This window comes from Sander lucioperca, chromosome 5 (genome assembly GCF_008315115.2).
Source record: "Sander lucioperca isolate FBNREF2018 chromosome 5, SLUC_FBN_1.2, whole genome shotgun sequence".
Classification (NCBI taxonomy): Eukaryota; Metazoa; Chordata; class Actinopteri; order Perciformes; family Percidae; genus Sander; species Sander lucioperca.
Genome location: NC_050177.1, coordinates 4,318,462 through 4,344,000, shown reverse-complemented (window position 1 = coordinate 4,344,000; position 25,539 = coordinate 4,318,462). Strand labels below are relative to the sequence as shown.

General features: G+C 26.6%; 2 non-coding genes and 2 pseudogenes across 2 annotated transcripts; all 4 read left to right on the top strand.

Moving 5' to 3' along the window:
• LOC118495060 overlaps positions 1-25,539 on the top strand; it is a 1,111,612-nt pseudogene that overhangs the window by 867,891 nt on the left and 218,182 nt on the right.
• Positions 1-25,539, top strand: part of LOC116036201 — a 131,174-nt pseudogene that overhangs the window by 33,889 nt on the left and 71,746 nt on the right.
• On the top strand, positions 14,649-14,721 carry trnaa-cgc. The gene has a single exon. It is a non-coding gene; the product is annotated as a tRNA-Ala (tRNA).
• trnaa-cgc lies at positions 16,204-16,276 on the top strand. The gene has a single exon. It is a non-coding gene; the product is annotated as a tRNA-Ala (tRNA).

The following is a 25,539-nucleotide window of genomic DNA, read 5'->3' as shown; positions in this document are numbered from 1 at the left end:
TAGGCATACATTTTCTGAATGAAAATAAGAAAAAGACTGTTACCATCTGAAATATACCTGTATATTCAATGTCTGTGGGCATTTTTTTTTTAAATGAGGGGAGGCAACCTCTGTTAAAGTGATTATCTAACGTCACAACCCTATTGCACTACCCTATCCCACCCATACTGTTCTATTTATTTATTTACTGTAATTACACCTATACGTAGCCATATTCTACTGCTCTTCATACTATTCATCCTGCACATACACTTATTCTTACTACTCTTACAATGTTACCACACTGCACATAGCTGTACATACTGTACATATCTGTTTATATGGTTCATACAGAATATCCATATTTATTCTGTTTTACTTATTATATATTCTGTTAATACAATGCATATATCTATCTCTATATTAATCTTACTACTAATATAATGTCACTGCTACTACATTGCACATATCTGTACATGCTGTTCACATACTGTTCATATTACATAGCTATATTTATTCTGCTCTTATAACACTGAAATATATTTCTTGTCCTGCCTATGCTCTACCTGTCTATACTTGTATATCACATTGCATTTTTGCACTTCTGGTTGGATGCAAACTGCATTTCGTTGTCTTTGTACTTGAACTCTGCACAATGACAATAAAGTTGAATGTGACTGAAAACCGACTTTTTACCCTACATGTAAAACGATTATTTACTGTCATTATTTAGTATGCGATTGTTCAATAGCACCTAGCTAAGTACCCCATCAAAACAGATGGACGTAGCTAGGCTCGGCAAGCTAACGACTTTAGCGATGCTAACTTTGGCAACATATCAACATTACTTCCCAGAAACGGCACATTATCACATCAAAACGAGAAAAATAGCACAAATAAGCTGATGTTTATTCATTAGTTGACATCTGATCTATCTGTCAGCCAAATGTGTCTGACACACAAAAGTCGGTTGGATCTGTCATCATTCACATGAATGGATTTAACGGTACTGGCTGCTAATGCTACCGTTTACAAGCTATCTGCAATGGCAACACGTAGCTAGGGATGTAGCCGAGAATGTGTCCGATAGTGGTACATCACGTCTAAAAAAGCATATCTTACCTTACGATTGATAAATGGATAAAAACCATGAAAACAACACCGACGCGGCGACTGGCCAGTACCCGGTCACTGTCATTGATAAGAAAAGCGGGAGAACCGAACGCTAAACGCTGAAAACGTCAGCCACACAGGGGAAGAACGTGATTGGTCAAATGTAAGCCCACAGGGGAGAAACGTGATTGGTCAAAAGTAAGCCCAGGGGAGAAACATGATTGGCTAATGTGGGCTTACTTTGGCGAAGTTGACGGGATTCAGTAGGCGCAAAGCAAGAGGTAGTGGGATCGATGCCCACATTCTCCAGAGGACCTTAGGATCTTCCCTGTTTTTGACTTGTGTTTGTTTCTTGTTGCTTTACAACCAAAATTTCAAATTATCAGTTTTTTTATGACTTCTTTCGAAATACTATACTATGACTTTTTATGACTTTTTTTGACACTCTATACTATGACTTTTTTCAACAAACTATAATATGAATTATTTCGACATACTATACTATGACTTTTTTCAACAAACTATACTATGAATTTTTTTGACTTACTATACTCTGAAGTTTTGACTTTTTTGAACATACTATACTATGACTTCTTTAATAACTTCTTTCGACAAACTATACTATGAATTGTTATGACATACTATACTACGTCTTTTTATAACTTTTTTTGACAAACTACACTATGAATTTTTTCGACATTCTATACAATGTATTTTTATGACTTTTTTCAACATACTGAGTTTTTTTATAACTTTTTTCTGCAAACTATACTATGACTTTTTTCTACACGCTGTACTATGACTTTTTTAATAACTTTTTTTGACAAACTATACTATGACTTTTTTAACTTTTTTCGACAAACTATACTATTACTTTTTTAACTTTTTTCGACAAACTATACTATGACTTTTGTCGATATACTATACTATGTCTTTTCATGACTTTTTTCAACATACTATACTATACATTTTTTGACATACTACACTGTCTTTTTATGACTTTTTAATAACTTTTTTGACAAACTATACTATGACTTTTTAACTTTTTTCTGCAAACTATACTATGACTTTTTTCTACACGCTGTACTATGACTTTTTTAATAACTTTTTTTGACAAACTATACTATGACTTTTTTTTAACTTTTTTCGACAAACTATACTATTACTTTTTTAACTTTTTCGACAAACTATACTATGACTTTTTTCAACATACTATACTATGACATTTTATGACTTTTTTCAACATACTATACTATGACTTTTTCAAAAACTTTTTCGACAAACTATACTATGACTTTTTTTTAACTTTTTTCGACAAACTATACTATGACTTTTTTAATAACTTTTTTCAACAAACTATACTATGAATTTTATGACTTTTAATACATCTTACCTATAGGGGAATTAGCTCAAATGGTAGAGCGCTTGCTTAGCATGTAAGAGGTAGTGGGATCGATGCCCACATTCTCCAGAGGACCTTAGGATCTTCCCTGTTTTGACTTGTGTTTGTTTCTTGTTGCTTTACAACCAAAATTTCAAATTATCATTTTTTTATGACTTCTTTCGAAATACTATACTATGACTTTTTATGACTTTTTTTGACATACTATACTATGACTTTTTTTAATAACTTTTTTCGACAAACTATACTATGACTTTTTTGAACATACTATACTATGACTTTTTTAATAACTTTTTTCGACAAACTATACTATGACATTTTTCGACATACTATACTATGTCTTTTTATGACTTTTTTCGACATACTATACTATGACTTTTTTAATAACTTTTTTCGACAAACTATACTATGAATTGTTATGACATACTATACTACGTCTTTTTATAACTTTTTCGACAAACTACACTATGAATTTTTTCGACATTCTATACAATGTATTTTTATGACTTTTCGACATACTATACTCTGACTATACTATGAATTTTTTTGACTTACTATACTCTGAATTTTTGACTTTTTTGAACATACTATACTATGACTTTTTTCGACATACTATACTATGACTTTTTCAGTAACTTTTTTCGACAAACTATACTATGACTTTTCGACATACTATACTGTCTTTTTATGACTTTTTTCGACATACTATACTATGACTTTTTTAATAACTTTTTTCGACAAACTATACTATGAATTGTTATGACATACTATACTACGTCTTTTATAACTTTTTTCGACAAACTACACTGTGAATTTTTTCGACATTCTATACAATGTATTTTTATGACTTTTTTCAACATACTGAGTTTTTTTATAACTTTTTTCTGCAAACTATGCTTTTACTTTTTTCTACACGCTGTACTATGACTTTTTTAATAACTTTTTTTGGCAAACTATACTATGACTTTTTTAACTTTTTTCGACAAACTATACTATTACTTTTTAGACAAACTATACTATTACTTTTTTAACTTTTTTCGACAAACTATACTATGACTTTTGTCGATATACTTACTATGTCTTTTCATGACTTTTTTCAACATACTATACTATGACTTTTTTAATAACTTTTTAGACAAACTATACTATGACTTTTTAACTTTTTTCGACAAACTATACTAAGACTTTTTTCGACATAATATACTATATCTTTTTATGACTTTTTTCAACATACTATACTATGACTTTTTAAATAACTTTTTTCTACAAACTATACTATGAATTTTTTCGACATACTATACTATGACTTTTTATGACTTTTTTCGACATACTATATTAAGAATTTTTTAACTTTTTTCAACAAACTATACTATGAATTTTTTCGACATACTATACTATGACTTTTAATAACTTTTTTCGATAAACTATATTAAGAATTTTTTAACTTTTTTCAACAAACTATACTATGAATTATTTCGACATACTATACTATGACTTTTTTCAACAAACTATACTATGAATTTTTTTGACTTACTATACTCTGAAGTTTTGACTTTTTTGAACATACTATACTATGACTTCTTTAATAACTTCTTTCGACAAACTATACTATGAATTGTTATGACATACTATACTACGTCTTTTTATAACTTTTTTTGACAAACTACACTATGAATTTTTTCGACATTCTATACAATGTATTTTTATGACTTTTTTCAACATACTGAGTTTTTTTATAACTTTTTTCTGCAAACTATACTATGACTTTTTTCTACACGCTGTACTATGACTTTTTTAATAACTTTTTTTGACAAACTATACTATGACTTTTTTAACTTTTTTCGACAAACTATACTATTACTTTTTTAACTTTTTTCGACAAACTATACTATGACTTTTGTCGATATACTATACTATGTCTTTTCATGACTTTTTTCAACATACTATACTATACATTTTTTGACATACTACACTGTCTTTTTATGACTTTTTTAATAACTTTTTTTGACAAACTATACTATGACTTTTTTAACTTTTTTCTGCAAACTATACTATGACTTTTTTCTACACGCTGTACTATGACTTTTTTAATAACTTTTTTTGACAAACTATACTATGACTTTTTTTTAACTTTTTTCGACAAACTATACTATTACTTTTTTAACTTTTTTCGACAAACTATACTATGACTTTTTTCAACATACTATACTATGACATTTTATGACTTTTTTCAACATACTATACTATGACTTTTTCAAAAACTTTTTTCGACAAACTATACTATGACTTTTTTTAACTTTTTTCGACAAACTATACTATGACTTTTTTTAATAACTTTTTTCAACAAACTATACTATGAATTTTTATGACTTTTAATACATCTTACCTATAGGGGAATTAGCTCAAATGGTAGAGCGCTTGCTTAGCATGTAAGAGGTAGTGGGATCGATGCCCACATTCTCCAGAGGACCTTAGGATCTTCCCTGTTTTTGACTTGTGTTTGTTTCTTGTTGCTTTACAACCAAAATTTCAAATTATCATTTTTTTTATGACTTCTTTCGAAATACTATACTATGACTTTTTATGACTTTTTTTTGACATACTATACTATGACTTTTTTTAATAACTTTTTTCGACAAACTATACTATGACTTTTTTGAACATACTATACTATGACTTTTTTAATAACTTTTTTCGACAAACTATACTATGACATTTTTCGACATACTATACTATGTCTTTTTATGACTTTTTTCGACATACTATACTATGACTTTTTTAATAACTTTTTTCGACAAACTATACTATGAATTGTTATGACATACTATACTACGTCTTTTTATAACTTTTTCGACAAACTACACTATGAATTTTTTCGACATTCTATACAATGTATTTTTATGACTTTTCGACATACTATACTCTGACTATACTATGAATTTTTTTGACTTACTATACTCTGAATTTTTGACTTTTTTGAACATACTATACTATGACTTTTTTCGACATACTATACTATGACTTTTTCAGTAACTTTTTTCGACAAACTATACTATGACTTTTCGACATACTATACTGTCTTTTTATGACTTTTTTCGACATACTATACTATGACTTTTTTAATAACTTTTTTCGACAAACTATACTATGAATTGTTATGACATACTATACTACGTCTTTTTATAACTTTTTTCGACAAACTACACTGTGAATTTTTTCGACATTCTATACAATGTATTTTTATGACTTTTTTCAACATACTGAGTTTTTTTATGACTTTTTTCAACATACTGAGTTTTTTTATAACTTTTTTCTGCAAACTATGCTTTTACTTTTTTCTACACGCTGTACTATGACTTTTTTAATAACTTTTTTTGGCAAACTATACTATGACTTTTTTAACTTTTTTCGACAAACTATACTATTACTTTTTTAGACAAACTATACTATTACTTTTTTAACTTTTTTCGACAAACTATACTATGACTTTTGTCGATATACTTTACTATGTCTTTTCATGACTTTTTTCAACATACTATACTATGACTTTTTTAATAACTTTTTAGACAAACTATACTATGACTTTTTAACTTTTTTCGACAAACTATACTAAGACTTTTTTCGACATAATATACTATATCTTTTTATGACTTTTTCAACATACTATACTATGACTTTTTAAATAACTTTTTTCTACAAACTATACTATGAATTTTTTCGACATACTATACTATGACTTTTTATGACTTTTTTCGACATACTATATTAAGAATTTTTTAACTTTTTTCAACAAACTATACTATGAATTTTTTCGACATACTATACTATGACTTTTAATAACTTTTTTCGATAAACTATATTAAGAATTTTTTAACTTTTTTCAACAAACTATACTATGAATTATTTCGACATACTATACTATGACTTTTTCAACAAACTATACTATGAATTTTTTTGACTTACTATACTCTGAAGTTTTGACTTTTTTGAACATACTATACTATGACTTCTTTAATAACTTCTTTCGACAAACTATACTATGAATTGTTATGACATACTATACTACGTCTTTTTATAACTTTTTTTGACAAACTACACTATGAATTTTTCGACATTCTATACAATGTATTTTTATGACTTTTTTCAACATACTGAGTTTTTTTATAACTTTTTTCTGCAAACTATACTATGACTTTTTTCTACACGCTGTACTATGACTTTTTTAATAACTTTTTTTGACAAACTATACTATGACTTTTTAACTTTTTTCGACAAACTATACTATTACTTTTTTAACTTTTTTCGACAAACTATACTATGACTTTTGTCGATATACTATACTATGTCTTTTCATGACTTTTTTCAACATACTATACTATACATTTTTTGACATACTACACTGTCTTTTATGACTTTTTTAATAACTTTTTTTGACAAACTATACTATGACTTTTTTAACTTTTTTCTGCAAACTATACTATGACTTTTTTCTACACGCTGTACTATGACTTTTTTAATAACTTTTTTTGACAAACTATACTATGACTTTTTTTTAACTTTTTTCGACAAACTATACTATTACTTTTTTAACTTTTTTCGACAAACTATACTATGACTTTTTTCAACATACTATACTATGACATTTTATGACTTTTTTCAACATACTATACTATGACTTTTTCAAAAACTTTTTTCGACAAACTATACTATGACTTTTTTAACTTTTTTCGACAAACTATACTATGACTTTTTTAGTAACTTTTTTCGACAAACTATACTATGACTTTTTTTAATAACTTTTTTCAACAAACTATACTATGAATTTTTATGAATTTTAATACATCTTACCTATAGGGGAATTAGCTCAAATGGTAGAGCGCTTGCTTAGCATGTAAGAGGTAGTGGGATCGATGCCCACATTCTCCAGAGGACCTTAGGATCTTCCCTGTTTTTGACTTGTGTTTGTTTCTTGTTGCTTTACAACCAAAATTTCAAATTATCATTTTTTTTATGACTTCTTTCGAAATACTATACTATGACTTTTTATGACTTTTTTTTGACATACTATACTATGACTTTTTTTAATAACTTTTTTCAACAAACTATACTATGAATTTTTATGACTTTTAATCCATCTTACCTATAGCGGAATTAGCTCAAATGGTAGAGTGCTTGCTTAGCATGTAAGAGGTAGTGGGATCAATGCCCACATTCTCCTTAGGATCTTCCCTGTTTTTGACTTGTGTTTGTTTCTTGTTGCTTTACAACCAAAATTTCAAATTATAATTTTTTTTATGACTTCTTTTGAAATACTATACTATGACATTTTATGACTTTTTTCAACATACTATACTATGACTTTTTCAAAAACTTTTTTCGACAAACTATACTATGACTTTTTTTAACTTTTTTCGACAAACTATACTATGACTTTTTTTAATAACTTTTTTCAACAAACTATACTATGAATTTTTATGACTTTTAATACATCTTACCTATAGGGGAATTAGCTCAAATGGTAGAGCGCTTGCTTAGCATGTAAGAGGTAGTGGGATCGATGCCCACATTCTCCAGAGGACCTTAGGATCTTCCCTGTTTTTGACTTGTGTTTGTTTCTTGTTGCTTTACAACCAAAATTTCAAATTATCATTTTTTTTATGACTTCTTTCGAAATACTATACTATGACTTTTTATGACTTTTTTTTGACATACTATACTATGACTTTTTTTAATAACTTTTTTCGACAAACTATACTATGACTTTTTTGAACATACTATACTATGACTTTTTTAATAACTTTTTTCGACAAACTATACTATGAATTGTTATGACATACTATACTACGTCTTTTTATAACTTTTTCGACAAACTACACTATGAATTTTTTCGACATTCTATACAATGTATTTTTATGACTTTTCGACATACTATACTCTGACTATACTATGAATTTTTTTGACTTACTATACTCTGAATTTTTGACTTTTTTGAACATACTATACTATGACTTTTTTCGACATACTATACTATGACTTTTTCAGTAACTTTTTTCGACAAACTATACTATGACTTTTCGACATACTATACTGTCTTTTTATGACTTTTTTCGACATACTATACTATGACTTTTTTAATAACTTTTTTCGACAAACTATACTATGAATTTTTATGACTTTTAATACATCTTACCTATAGGGGAATTAGCTCAAATGGTAGAGCGCTTGCTTAGCATGTAAGAGGTAGTGGGATCGATGCCCACATTCTCCAGAGGACCTTAGGATCTTCCCTGTTTTTGACTTGTGTTTGTTTCTTGTTGCTTTACAACCAAAATTTCAAATTATCATTTTTTTTATGACTTCTTTCGAAATACTATACTATGACTTTTTATGACTTTTTTTTGACATACTATACTATGACTTTTTTTAATAACTTTTTTCGACAAACTATACTATGACTTTTTTGAACATACTATACTATGACTTTTTTAATAACTTTTTTCGACAAACTATACTATGACATTTTTCGACATACTATACTATGTCTTTTTATGACTTTTTTCGACATACTATACTATGACTTTTTTAATAACTTTTTTCGACAAACTATACTATGAATTGTTATGACATACTATACTACGTCTTTTTATAACTTTTTCGACAAACTACACTATGAATTTTTTCGACATTCTATACAATGTATTTTTATGACTTTTCGACATACTATACTCTGACTATACTATGAATTTTTTTGACTTACTATACTCTGAATTTTTGACTTTTTTGAACATACTATACTATGACTTTTTTCGACATACTATACTATGACTTTTTCAGTAACTTTTTTCGACAAACTATACTATGACTTTTCGACATACTATACTGTCTTTTTATGACTTTTTTCGACATACTATACTATGACTTTTTTAATAACTTTTTTCGACAAACTATACTATGAATTGTTATGACATACTATACTACGTCTTTTTATAACTTTTTTCGACAAACTACACTGTGAATTTTTTCGACATTCTATACAATGTATTTTTATGACTTTTTTCAACATACTGAGTTTTTTTATAACTTTTTTCTGCAAACTATGCTTTTACTTTTTTCTACACGCTGTACTATGACTTTTTTAATAACTTTTTTTGGCAAACTATACTATGACTTTTTTAACTTTTTTCGACAAACTATACTATTACTTTTTTAGACAAACTATACTATTACTTTTTTAACTTTTTTCGACAAACTATACTATGACTTTTGTCGATATACTTTACTATGTCTTTTCATGACTTTTTTCAACATACTATACTATGACTTTTTTAATAACTTTTTAGACAAACTATACTATGACTTTTTAACTTTTTTCGACAAACTATACTAAGACTTTTTTCGACATAATATACTATATCTTTTTATGACTTTTTTCAACATACTATACTATGACTTTTTAAATAACTTTTTTCTACAAACTATACTATGAATTTTTTCGACATACTATACTATGACTTTTTATGACTTTTTTCGACATACTATATTAAGAATTTTTTAACTTTTTTCAACAAACTATACTATGAATTTTTTCGACATACTATACTATGACTTTTAATAACTTTTTTCGATAAACTATATTAAGAATTTTTTAACTTTTTTCAACAAACTATACTATGAATTATTTCGACATACTATACTATGACTTTTTTCAACAAACTATACTATGAATTTTTTTGACTTACTATACTCTGAAGTTTTGACTTTTTTGAACATACTATACTATGACTTCTTTAATAACTTCTTTCGACAAACTATACTATGAATTGTTATGACATACTATACTACGTCTTTTTATAACTTTTTTTGACAAACTACACTATGAATTTTTTCGACATTCTATACAATGTATTTTTATGACTTTTTTCAACATACTGAGTTTTTTTATAACTTTTTTCTGCAAACTATACTATGACTTTTTTCTACACGCTGTACTATGACTTTTTTAATAACTTTTTTTGACAAACTATACTATGACTTTTTTAACTTTTTTCGACAAACTATACTATTACTTTTTTAACTTTTTTCGACAAACTATACTATGACTTTTGTCGATATACTATACTATGTCTTTTCATGACTTTTTTCAACATACTATACTATACATTTTTTGACATACTACACTGTCTTTTTATGACTTTTTTAATAACTTTTTTTGACAAACTATACTATGACTTTTTTAACTTTTTTCTGCAAACTATACTATGACTTTTTTCTACACGCTGTACTATGACTTTTTTAATAACTTTTTTTGACAAACTATACTATGACTTTTTTTTAACTTTTTTCGACAAACTATACTATTACTTTTTTAACTTTTTTCGACAAACTATACTATGACTTTTTTCAACATACTATACTATGACATTTTATGACTTTTTTCAACATACTATACTATGACTTTTTCAAAAACTTTTTTCGACAAACTATACTATGACTTTTTTTTAACTTTTTTCGACAAACTATACTATGACTTTTTTAGTAACTTTTTTCGACAAACTATACTATGACTTTTTTTAATAACTTTTTTCAACAAACTATACTATGAATTTTTATGAATTTTAATACATCTTACCTATAGGGGAATTAGCTCAAATGGTAGAGCGCTTGCTTAGCATGTAAGAGGTAGTGGGATCGATGCCCACATTCTCCAGAGGACCTTAGGATCTTCCCTGTTTTTGACTTGTGTTTGTTTCTTGTTGCTTTACAACCAAAATTTCAAATTATCATTTTTTTTATGACTTCTTTCGAAATACTATACTATGACTTTTTATGACTTTTTTTTGACATACTATACTATGACTTTTTTTAATAACTTTTTTCAACAAACTATACTATGAATTTTTATGACTTTTAATCCATCTTACCTATAGCGGAATTAGCTCAAATGGTAGAGTGCTTGCTTAGCATGTAAGAGGTAGTGGGATCGATGCCCACATTCTCCAGAGGACCTTAGGATCTTCCCTGTTTTTGACTTGTGTTTGTTTCTTGTTGCTTTACAACCAACATTTCAAATTATAATTTTTTTTATGACTTCTTTTGAAATACTATACTATGACTTTTTATGACTTTTTTTTGACATACTATACTATGACTTTTTTTAATAACTTTTTTCGACAAACTATACTATGACTTTTTTGAACATACTATACTATGACTTTTTTAATAACTTTTTTCGACAAACTATACTATGACATTTTTCGACATACTATACTATGTCTTTTTATGACTTTTTTCGACATACTATACTATGACTTTTTTAATAACTTTTTTCGACAAACTATACTATGACATTTTTCGACATACTATACTATGTATTTTTATGACTTTTTTCGACATACTATACTCTGACTATACTATGAATTTTTTTGACTTACTATACTCTGAATTTTTGACTTTTTTGAACATACTATACTATGACTTTTTTAGACATACTATACTATGACCTTTTCAGTAACTTTTTTCGACAAACTATACTATGACTTTTCGACATACTATACTATGTCTTTTTATGACTTTTTTCGACATACTATACTATGACTTTTTTAATAACTTTTTTCGACAAACTATACTATGAATTGTTATGACATACTATACTACGTCTTTTTATGACTTTTTTCGACATACTATACTATGACTTTTTTAATAACTTTTTTCGACAAACTATACTATGAATTGTTATGACATACTATACTACGTCTTTTTATAACTTTTTTCGACAAACTACACTGTGAATTTTTTCGACATTCTATACAATGTACTTTTATGACTTTTTTCAACATACTGAGTTTTTTTATAACTTTTTTCTGCAAACTATGCTTTTACTTTTTTCTACATGCTGTACTATGACTTTTTTAATAACTTTTTTTGGCAAACTATACTATGACTTTTTTAACTTTTTTGGACAAACTATACTATTACTTTTTTAGACAAACTATACTATTACTTTTTTAACTTTTTTCGACAAACTATACTATGACTTTTGTCGATATACTTTACTATGTCTTTTCATGACTTTTTTCAACATACTATACTATGACTTTTTTAATAACTTTTTCGACAAACTATACTATGACTTTTTTAACTTTTTTCGACAAATTATACTAAGACTTTTTTCGACATAATATACTATATCTTTTTATGACTTTTTTCAACATACTATACTATGACTTTTTTAATATCTTTTTTCGATAAACAATATTATGAATTTTTTACCTTTTTTCGACAAACTATACTATGACTTTTTCAGTAACTTTTTTCGACAAACTATACTATGACTTTTCGACATACTATACTATGACTTTTTTAATAACTTTTTTCGACAAACTATACTATGAATTGTTATGACATACTATACTACGTCTTTTTATAACTTTTTTCAACAAACTACACTATGAATTTTTTCGACATTCAATACAATGTATTTTTATGACTTTTTTCAACATACTGAGTTTTTTTATAACTTTTTTCTGCAAACTATACTATTACTTTTTTCTACACGCTGTACTATGACTTTTTTAATAACTTTTTTTGACAAACTATAATATGACTTTTTAAACTTTTTTCGACAAACTATACTATTACTTTTTAAACTTTTTTCGACAAACTATACTATTACTTTTTTAACTTTTTTCGACAAACTATACTATGACTTTTGTCGATATACTATACTATGTCTTTTCATGACTTTTTTCAACATACTATACTATGACTTTTTTAATAACTTTTTCGACAAACTATACTATGACTTTTTAACTTTTTTCGACAAACTATACTAAGACTTTTTTCGACATAATATACTATATCTTTTTATGACTTTTTTCAACATACTATACTATGACTTTTTTAATAACTTTTTTCTACAAACTATACTATGAATTTTTTCGACATACTATACTATGACTTTTTATGTCTTTTTTCGACATACTATACTATGACTTTTTCAGTAACTTTTTTCAACATACTATACTATGACTTTTTTAATAACTTTTTTCGATAAACTATATTATGAATTTTTTACCTTTTTTCGACATACTATACTATGACTTTTTCAGTAACTTTTTTCGACAAACTATACAATGACAATTTTCGACATACTATACTGTATTTTTATGACTTTTTTCGATATACTATACTATGACTTTTTTAATAACTTTTTTCGACAAACTATATTATGAATTGTTATGACATACTATACTATGACTTTTTCAGTAACTTTTATCGACAAACTATACTATGACATTTTTCGACATACTACACTGTCTTTTTATGACTTTTTTAGACATACTATACTGTGACTTTTTTCGACATACTATACTATGACTTTTTCAGTAACTTTTATCGACAAACTATACTATGACATTTTTCGACATACTATACTATGACTTTTTCAGTAACTTTTATCGACAAACTATACTATGACATTTTTCGACATACTACACTGTCTTTTTATGACTTTTTTCAACATACTATACTATGACTTTTTTAGTAACTTTTTTCGACAAACTATACTATGACAATTTTCGACATACTATACTGTATTTTTATGACTTTTTTCGATATACTATACTATGACTTTTTTTATATCTTTTTTCGACAAACTATACTATGACTTTTTTCGACGTACTATACTAGGACTTTTTTTTAAAGTTTTTTCGACAAACTATACTATGACTTTTTTTACTTTTTTCGACAAACTATACTGACTTTTTTAACATACTATACTATGACTTTTTTAATAACTTTTGTCGACAAACTATACTATGAATTGTTATGACATACTATACTATGTCTTTTTATAACTTTTTTCGACAAACTATACTATGAATGTTTTCGACATACTATACTATGAGTTATTATGACTTTTTTCGACAAACTATACTATGACTTTTTTTGACATACTATACTATGACTTTTTTTCAACAAACTATACTATGATTTTTTTGACTTTTTTGAACATACTATACTATGACTTTTTTAATAACTTTTTTCGACAAACTATACTATGACTTTTTTCGACATACTATACTATTTCTTTTTATGACGTTTTTCGACAGACTATACTATGACTTTTTTTGACTTTTAATCCATGTTACCTATAGGGGAATTAGCTCAAATGGTAGAGCGCTTGCTTCGCATGCAAGAGGTAGTGGGATCGACGCCCACATTCTCCACAGGAGAATGGGATCAACGCTTACGTTCTCCAGAGGAGAATAGGCTCTTCCCTGTTTTTGACTTGTGTTTGTTTCTTGTTGCTTTACAACCGAAATTTCAAATTATCAGTTTTTTATGACTTCTTTCGAAATACTATACTATGACTTTTTATGACTTTTTCTTGACATACTATACTATGACTTTTTTCAACAAAATATACTATGACATTTTTCGACATACTACACTGTCTTTTTATGACTTTTTTCGACAAACTATACTGACTTTTTTCGACATGCTGTACTATGTCTTTTTTTGACTTTTTTCGACATACTATACTATGACTTTTTTTAATAACTTTTTTCGACAAACTATACTATGACTTTTTTAACTTTTTTCGACAAACTATACTGACTTTTTTAACATACTATACTATGACTTTTTTTAGCATGTAAGAGGTAGTGGGATCGATGCCCACATTCTCCAGAGGACCCTAGGATCTTCCCTGTTTTTGACTTGTTTGTTTCTTGTTGCTTTACAACCGAAATTTCAAATTATCACTTTTTTTATGACTTCTTTCGAAATACTATACTATGACTTTTTATGACTTTTTTTTGACATACTATACTATGACTTTTTTCAACAAACTATACTATGAATTTTTTTGACTTTTTTGAACATACTATACTATGACTTTTTTTAATAACTTTTTTCGACAAACTATACTATGACTTTTTTGAACATACTGTACTATGACTTTTTTAATAACTTTTTTCGACAAACTATACTATGACGTTTTTCGACATACTATACTATGACTTTTTCAGTAACTTTTATCGACAAACTATACTATGACATTTTTCGACATACTATACTGTATTTTTATGACTTTTTTCGACATACTATACTATGACTTTTTTAATAACTTTTGTCGACAAACTATACTATGAATTGTTATGACATACTATACTATGTCTTTTTATAACTTTTTTCGACAAACTATACTATGAATTTTTTCGACATACTATACTATGAGTTATTATGACTTTTTTCGACAAACTATACTATGACTTTTTTTGACATACTATACTATGACTTTTTTTCAACAAACTATACTATGATTTTTTTGACTTTTTTGAACATACTATACTATGACTTTTTTAATAACTTTTTTCGACAAACTATACTATGACTTTTTTCGACATACTATACTATTTCTTTTTATGACGTTTTTCGACAGACTATACTATGACTTTTTTCTACATTTTTTCAACAAACCATACTATGACTTTTTTCGGCAAACTATATTCAACAAACTATACTATGAATTTTTTAATAACTTTTTTAAACAAACTATACTATGACTTTTTTAATAACTGTTTTCAACAAACTATACTATGACTTTTTTAACTTTTTTCAACAAACCATACTATGACTTTTTTTAATAACTTTTTTCAACAAACTATACTATGAATTTTTTTGACTTTTAATCGATGTTACCTATAGGGGAATTAGCTCAAATGGTAGAGCGCTTGCTTCGCATGCAAGAGGTAGTGGGATCGACGCCCACATTCTCCAGAGGACCCCCAGAGGATCCCTGTTTTTGACTTGTGTTTGTTGCTTTACAACCGAAATTTCAAATTATCACTTTTTTTATGACTTCTTTCGAAATACTATACTATGACTTTTTATGACTTTTTTTTGACATACTATACTATGACTTTTTTCAACAAACTATACTATGAATTTTTTTGACTTTTTTGAACATACTATACTATGACTTTTTTTAATTACTTTTTTCGACAAACAATACTATGACTTTTTTGAACATACTATACTATGACTTTTTTTACTAACTTTTTTCGACAAACTATACTATGACTTTTTTGAACATACTATACTATGACTTTTTTAATAACTTTTTTCGACAAACTATACTATGACGTTTTTCGACATACTATACTATGACTTTTTCAGTAACTTTTATCGACAAACTATACTATGACATTTTTCGACATACTACACTGTCTTTTTATGACTTTTTTCGACATACTATACTATGACTTTTTTCGCCATGCTGCACTATGTCTTTTTATGACTTTTTTCAAAATACTATACTATGACTTTTTTAGTAAATTTTTTCGACAAACTATACTATGACATTTTTCGACATACTATACTGTCTTTTTATGACTTTTTTTGACATACTATACTATGACTTTTTTTCAACAAACTATACTATGATTTTTTTGACTTTTTTGAACATACTATACTATGACTTTTTTAATAACTTTTTTCGACAAACTATACTATGACTTTTTTCGACATACTATACTATTTCTTTTTATGACTTTTTTCGACAGACTATACTATGACTTTTTTAAAAAGTTTTTTCGACAGACTACACTATGACTTTTTTACATTTTTTCAACAAACCATACTATGACTTTTTTTCGGCAAACTATATTCAACAAACTATACTATGAATTTTTTAATAACTTTTTTCAACAAACTATACTATGAATTTTTTTGACATACTATACTGTCTTTTTATGACTTTTTTCAACATACTATACTATGACTTTTTTAAAAACTTTTTTCGACAAACTATACTATGACTTTTTTAACTTTTTTCGACAAACTATACTGACTTTTTTAACATACTATACTATGACTTTTTTTAATAACTTTTTTCAACAAACTATACTATGAATTTTTATGACTTTTAATCCGTCTTAGCTATAGGGGAATTAGCTCAAATGGTAGAGTGCTTGCTTAGCATGTAATAGGTAGTGGGATCGATGCCCACATTCTCCAGAGGGCCTTAGGATCTTCCCTGTTTTTGACTTGTGTTTGTTTCTTGTTGCTTTACAACCGAAATTTCAAATTATCACTTTTTTAATGACTTCTTTCGAAATACTATACTATGACATTTTTCGACATACTACACTGTCTTTTTATGATTTTTTTCAAAAACTATACTATGACTTTTTTCAACAAACTATACTATGACTTTTTTCAACATACTATACTATGACTTTTTTAAAAACTTTTTTCGACAAACTATACTATGACTTTTTTAACGTTTTTCGACAAACTATACTATGAATTTTTTGAACATACTATACTATGACTTTTTTTAATAACTTTTTTCGACAAACTATACTATGACATTTTTCGACATACTACACTATCTTTTTATGATTTTTTTGGACATACTTTACTATGACTTTTTTCGACATGCTGCACTGTCTTTTTATGATTTTTTTCAAAAACTATACTATGACTTTTTTCAACAAACTATACTATGAATTTTTTTGACTTACTATACTATGTCTTTTTATGACTTTTTTTAACATACTATACTATGACTTTTTAAAAACTTTTTTCGACAAACTATACTATGACTTTTTTAACTTTTTTCGACAAATTATACTGACTTTTTTAACATACTATACTATGACTTTTTTAGTAACTTTTTTCGACAAACTATACTATGACATTTTTCGACATACTATACTGTATTTTTATGACTTTTTTCGACATACTATACTATGACTTTTTATGACTTTTTTTTGACAAACTATACTATGAATTTTTTCGACATACTATACTATGACTTTTTATGACTTTTTTCGACATACTATACTATGACTTTTTCAGTAACTTTTATCGACAAACTATACTATGACATTTTTCGACATACTACACTGTCTTTTTATGACTTTTTTCGACATACTATACTATGACTTTTTTCGCCATGCTGCACTATGTCTTTTTATGACTTTTTTCAAAATACTATACTATGACTTTTTTAATAACTTTTTTCGACAAACTATACAATGACTTTTTTCGACATACTATACTATGACTTTTTTTAATAACTTTTTTCAACAAACTATACTATGAATTTTTCTGACTTTTAATCCAGCTTACCTATAGGGGAATTAGCTCAAATGGTAGAGCGCTTGCTTAGCATGTAAGAGGTAGCGGGATCGATGCCCACATTCTCCAGAGGACCCCCAGAGGATCCCTGTTTTTGACTTGTGTTTGTTGCTTTACAACCGAAATTTCAAATTATCACTTTTTTTATGACTTCTTTCGAAATACTATACTATGACTTTTTATGACTTTTTTTTGACATACTATACTATGACTTTTTTCAACAAACTATACTATGAATTTTTTTGACTTTTTTGAACATACTATACTATGACTTTTTTTAATTACTTTTTTCGACAAACTATACTATGACTTTTTTGAACATACTATACTATGACTTTTTTTACTAACTTTTTTCGACAAACTATACTATGACTTTTTTGAACATACTATACTATGACTTTTTTAATAACTTTTTTCGACAAACTATACTATGACGTTTTTCGACATACTATACTATGACTTTTTCAGTAACTTTTATCGACAAACTATACTATGACATTTTTCGACATACTACACTGTCTTTTTATGACTTTTTTCGACATACTATACTATGACTTTTTTCGCCATGCTGCACTATGTCTTTTTATGACTTTTTTCAAAATACTATACTATGACTTTTTTAGTAAATTTTTTCGACAAACTATACTATGACTTTTTTCGACATACTATACTATGTCTTTTTATAACTTTTTTCGACAAACTATACTATGAATTTTTTCCACATACTATACTATGACTTTTTATGACTTTTTTCGACAAACTATACAATGACTTTTTTCGACATACTATACTATGACTTTTTTTAATAACTTTTTTCAACAAACTATACTATGACTTTTTTTTAAGTTTTTTCGACAGACTATACTATGACTTTTTTAACTTTTTTCAACATACTATTCTATGAATTTTTATGACTTTTAATCCATCCATTAGCTCAGATGGTAGAGCGCATGTAAGAGGTAGTGGGATCGATGCCCACATTCTCCAGAGAGCCTTAGGATCTTCCCTGTTTTTGACTTGTGTTTGTTTCTTGTTGCTTTACAACCGAAATTTCAAATTATCACTTTTTTAATGACTTCTTACGAAATACTATACTATGACTTTTTATGACTTTTTTTTGACACTCTATACTATGACTTTTTTCAACAAACTATACTATGAATTTTTTTGACTTACTATACTATGTCTTTTTATGACTTTTTTCAACATACTATACTATGACTTTATAAAAACTTTTTTCGACAAACTATACTATGACTTTTTTAACTTTTTTCGACAAATTATACTGACTTTTTTAACATACTATACTATGACATTTTTAGTAACTTTTTTCGACAAACTATACTATGACATTTTTCGACATACTATACTGTATTTTTATGACTTTTTTCGACATACTATACTATGACTTTTTTAATAACTTTTTTTTGACAAACTATACTGTGAATTGTTATGACATACTATACTATGTCTTTTTATAACTTTTTTCGACAAACTATACTATGAATTTTTTCGATATACTATACTATGACTTTTTATGACTTTTTTCGACATACTATACTATGACTTTTTCAGTAACTTTTATCGACAAACTATACTATGACATTTTTCGACATACTACACTGTCTTTTTATGACTTTTCTCGACATACTATACTATGACTTTTTTCGCCATGCTGCACTATGTCTTTTTATGACTTTTTTCAAAATACTATACTATGACTTTTTTAATAACTTTTTTCGACAAACTATACAATGACTTTTTTCGACATGCTATACTATGACTTTTTTTAATAACTTTTTTCAACAAACTATACTATGAATTTTTCTGACTTTTAATCCATCTTACCTATAGGGGAATTAGCTCAAATGGTAGAGCGCTTGCTTAGCATGTAAGAGGTAGTGGGATCGATGCCCACATTCTCCAGAGGACCCCCAGAGGATCCCTGTTTTTGACTTGTGTTTGTTTCTTGTTGCTTAACAACCGAAATTTCAAATTATCACTTTTTTAATGACTTCTTTCGAAATACTATACTATGACTTTTTATGACTTTATTTTGACACTCTATATTATGACTTTTTTCAACAAACTATACTATGAATTTTTTTGACTTACTATACTATGTCTTTTTATGACTTTTTTCAACATACTATACTATGACTTTTTAAAAACTTTTTTCGACAAACTATACTATGACTTTTTTAACTTTTTTCGACAAATTATACTGACTTTTTTAACATACTATACTATGACATTTTTAGTAACTTTTTTCGACAAACTATACTATGACATTTTTCGACATACTATACTGTATTTTTATGACTTTTTTCGACATACTATACTGACTTTTTTAATAACTTTTTTTTGACAAACTATACTGTGAATTGTTATGACATACTATACTATGTCTTTTTATAACTTTTTTCGACAAACTATACTATGAATTTTTTCGACATACTATACTATGACTTTTTATGACTTTTTTCGACATACTATACTATGACTTTTTCAGTAACTTTTATCGACAAACTATACTATGACATTTTTCGACATACTACACTGTCTTTTTATGACTTTTCTCGACATACTATACTATGACTTTTTTCGCCATGCTGCACTATGTCTTTTTATGACTTTTTTCAAAATACTATACTATGACTTTTTTAATAACTTTTTTCGACAAACTATACAATGACTTTTTTCGACATGCTATACTATGACTTTTTTTAATAACTTTTTTCAACAAACTATACTATGAATTTTTCTGACTTTTAATCCATCTTACCTATAGGGGAATTAGCTCAAATGGTAGAGCGCTTGCTTAGCATGTAAGAGGTAGTGGGATCGATGCCCACATTCTCCAGAGGATCCCTGTTTTTGACTTGTGTTTGTTTCTTGTTGCTTTACAACCGAAATTTCAAATTATCACTTTTTTAATGACTTCTTACGAAATACTATACTATGACTTTTTATGACTTTATTTTGACACTCTATATTATGACTTTTTTCAACAAACTATACTATGAATTTTTTTGACTTACTATACTATGTCTTTTTATGACTTTTTTCAACATACTATACTATGACTTTTTAAAAACTTTTTTCGACAAACTATACTATGACTTTTTTAACTTTTTTCGACAAATTATACTGACTTTTTTAACATACTATACTATGACATTTTTAGTAACTTTTTTCGACAAACTATACTATGACTTTTTTCGACATACTATACTGACTTTTTTAATAACTTTTTTTTGACAAACTATACTGTGAATTGTTATGACATACTATACTATGTCTTTTTATAACTTTTTTCGACAAACTATACTATGAATTTTTTCGACATACTATACTATGACTTTTTATGACTTTTTTCAACATACTATACTATGACTTTATAAAAACTTTTTTCGACAAACTATACTATGAATTTTTTTGACTTACTATACTATGTCTTTTTATGACTTTTTTCAACATACTATACTATGACTTTATAAAAACTTTTTTCGACAAACTATACTATGACTTTTTTTAACTTTTTTTTGACACTCTATACTATGACTTTTTTCAACAAACTATACTATGAATTTTTTTGACTTACTATACTATGTCTTTTTATGACTTTTTTCAACATACTATACTATGACTTTATAAAAACTTTTTTCGACAAACTATACTATGACTTTTTTTAACTTTTTTCGACAAATTATACTGACTTTTTTAACATACTATACTATGACTTTTTTAGTAACTTTTTTCGACAAACTATACTATGACATTTTTCGACATACTATACTGTATTTTGATGACTTTTTTCGACATACTATACTATGTCTTTTTATAACTTTTTTCGACAAACTATACTATGAATTTTTTCCACATACTATACTATGACTTTTTATGACTTTTTTCGACAAACTATACAATGACTTTTTTCGACATACTATACTATGACTTTTTTTAATAACTTTTTTCAACAAACTATACTATGACTTTTTTTTAAGTTTTTTCGACAGACTATACTATGACTTTTTTAACTTTTTTCAACATACTATTCTATGAATTTTTATGACTTTTAATCCATCCATTAGCTCAGATGGTAGAGCGCATGTAAGAGGTAGTGGGATCGATGCCCACATTCTCCAGAGAGCCTTAGGATCTTCCCTGTTTTTGACTTGTGTTTGTTTCTTGTTGCTTTACAACCGAAATTTCAAATTATCACTTTTTTAATGACTTCTTACGAAATACTATACTATGACTTTTTATGACTTTTTTTTGACACTCTATACTATGACTTTTTTCAACAAACTATACTATGACATTTTATGACTTTTTTCAACATACTATACTATGACTTTTTCAAAAACTTTTTTCGACAAACTATACTATGACTTTTTTTTAACTTTTTTCGACAAACTATACTATGACTTTTTTAGTAACTTTTTTCGACAAACTATACTATGACTTTTTTTAATAACTTTTTTCAACAAACTATACTATGAATTTTTATGAATTTTAATACATCTTACCTATAGGGGAATTAGCTCAAATGGTAGAGCGCTTGCTTAGCATGTAAGAGGTAGTGGGATCGATGCCCACATTCTCCAGAGGACCTTAGGATCTTCCCTGTTTTTGACTTGTGTTTGTTTCTTGTTGCTTTACAACCAAAATTTCAAATTATCATTTTTTTTATGACTTCTTTCGAAATACTATACTATGACTTTTTATGACTTTTTTTGACATACTATACTATGACTTTTTTTAATAACTTTTTTCAACAAACTATACTATGAATTTTTATGACTTTTAATCCATCTTACCTATAGCGGAATTAGCTCAAATGGTAGAGTGCTTGCTTAGCATGTAAGAGGTAGTGGGATCGATGCCCACATTCTCCAGAGGACCTTAGGATCTTCCCTGTTTTTGACTTGTGTTTGTTTCTTGTTGCTTTACAACCAACATTTCAAATTATAATTTTTTTTATGACTTCTTTTGAAATACTATACTATGACTTTTTATGACTTTTTTTTGACATACTATACTATGACTTTTTTTAATAACTTTTTTCGACAAACTATACTATGACTTTTTTGAACATACTATACTATGACTTTTTTAATAACTTTTTTCGACAAACTATACTATGACATTTTTCGACATACTATACTATGTCTTTTATGACTTTTTTCGACATACTATACTATGACTTTTTTAATAACTTTTTTCGACAAACTATACTATGACATTTTTCGACATACTATACTATGTATTTTTATGACTTTTTTCGACATACTATACTCTGACTATACTATGAATTTTTTTGACTTACTATACTCTGAATTTTTGACTTTTTTGAACATACTATACTATGACTTTTTTAGACATACTATACTATGACCTTTTCAGTAACTTTTTCGACAAACTATACTATGACTTTTCGACATACTATACTATGTCTTTTTATGACTTTTTTTCGACATACTATACTATGACTTTTTTTAATAACTTTTTTCGACAAACTATACTATGAATTGTTATGACATACTATACTACGTCTTTTTATGACTTTTTTCGACATACTATACTATGACTTTTTTAATAACTTTTTTCGACAAACTATACTATGAATTGTTATGACATACTATACTACGTCTTTTTATAACTTTTTTCGACAAACTACACTGTGAATTTTTTCGACATTCTATACAATGTACTTTTATGACTTTTTTCAACATACTGAGTTTTTTTATAACTTTTTTCTGCAAACTATGCTTTTACTTTTTTCTACATGCTGTACTATGACTTTTTTAATAACTTTTTTTGGCAAACTATACTATGACTTTTTTAACTTTTTTGGACAAACTATACTATTACTTTTTTAGACAAACTATACTATTACTTTTTTAACTTTTTTCGACAAACTATACTATGACTTTTGTCGATATACTTTACTATGTCTTTTCATGACTTTTTTCAACATACTATACTATGACTTTTTTAATAACTTTTTCGACAAACTATACTATGACTTTTTTAACTTTTTTCGACAAATTATACTAAGACTTTTTTCGACATAATATACTATATCTTTTTATGACTTTTTTCAACATACTATACTATGACTTTTTTAATATCTTTTTTCGATAAACTATATTATGAATTTTTTACCTTTTTTCGACATACTATACTATGACTTTTTCAGTAACTTTTTTCGACAAACTATACTATGACTTTTCGACATACTATACTATGACTTTTTTAATAACTTTTTTCGACAAACTATACTATGAATTGTTATGACATACTATACTACGTCTTTTTATAACTTTTTTCAACAAACTACACTATGAATTTTTTCGACATTCAATACAATGTATTTTTATGACTTTTTTCAACATACTGAGTTTTTTTATAACTTTTTTCTGCAAACTATACTATTACTTTTTTCTACACGCTGTACTATGACTTTTTTAATAACTTTTTTTGACAAACTATAATATGACTTTTTAAACTTTTTTCGACAAACTATACTATTACTTTTTAAACTTTTTTCGACAAACTATACTATTACTTTTTTAACTTTTTTCGACAAACTATACTATGACTTTTGTCGATATACTATACTATGTCTTTTCATGACTTTTTTCAACATACTATACTATGACTTTTTTAATAACTTTTTCGACAAACTATACTATGACTTTTTAACTTTTTTCGACAAACTATACTAAGACTTTTTTCGACATAATATACTATATCTTTTTATGACTTTTTTCAACATACTATACTATGACTTTTTTAATAACTTTTTTCTACAAACTATACTATGAATTTTTTCGACATACTATACTATGACTTTTATGTCTTTTTTCGACATACTATACTATGACTTT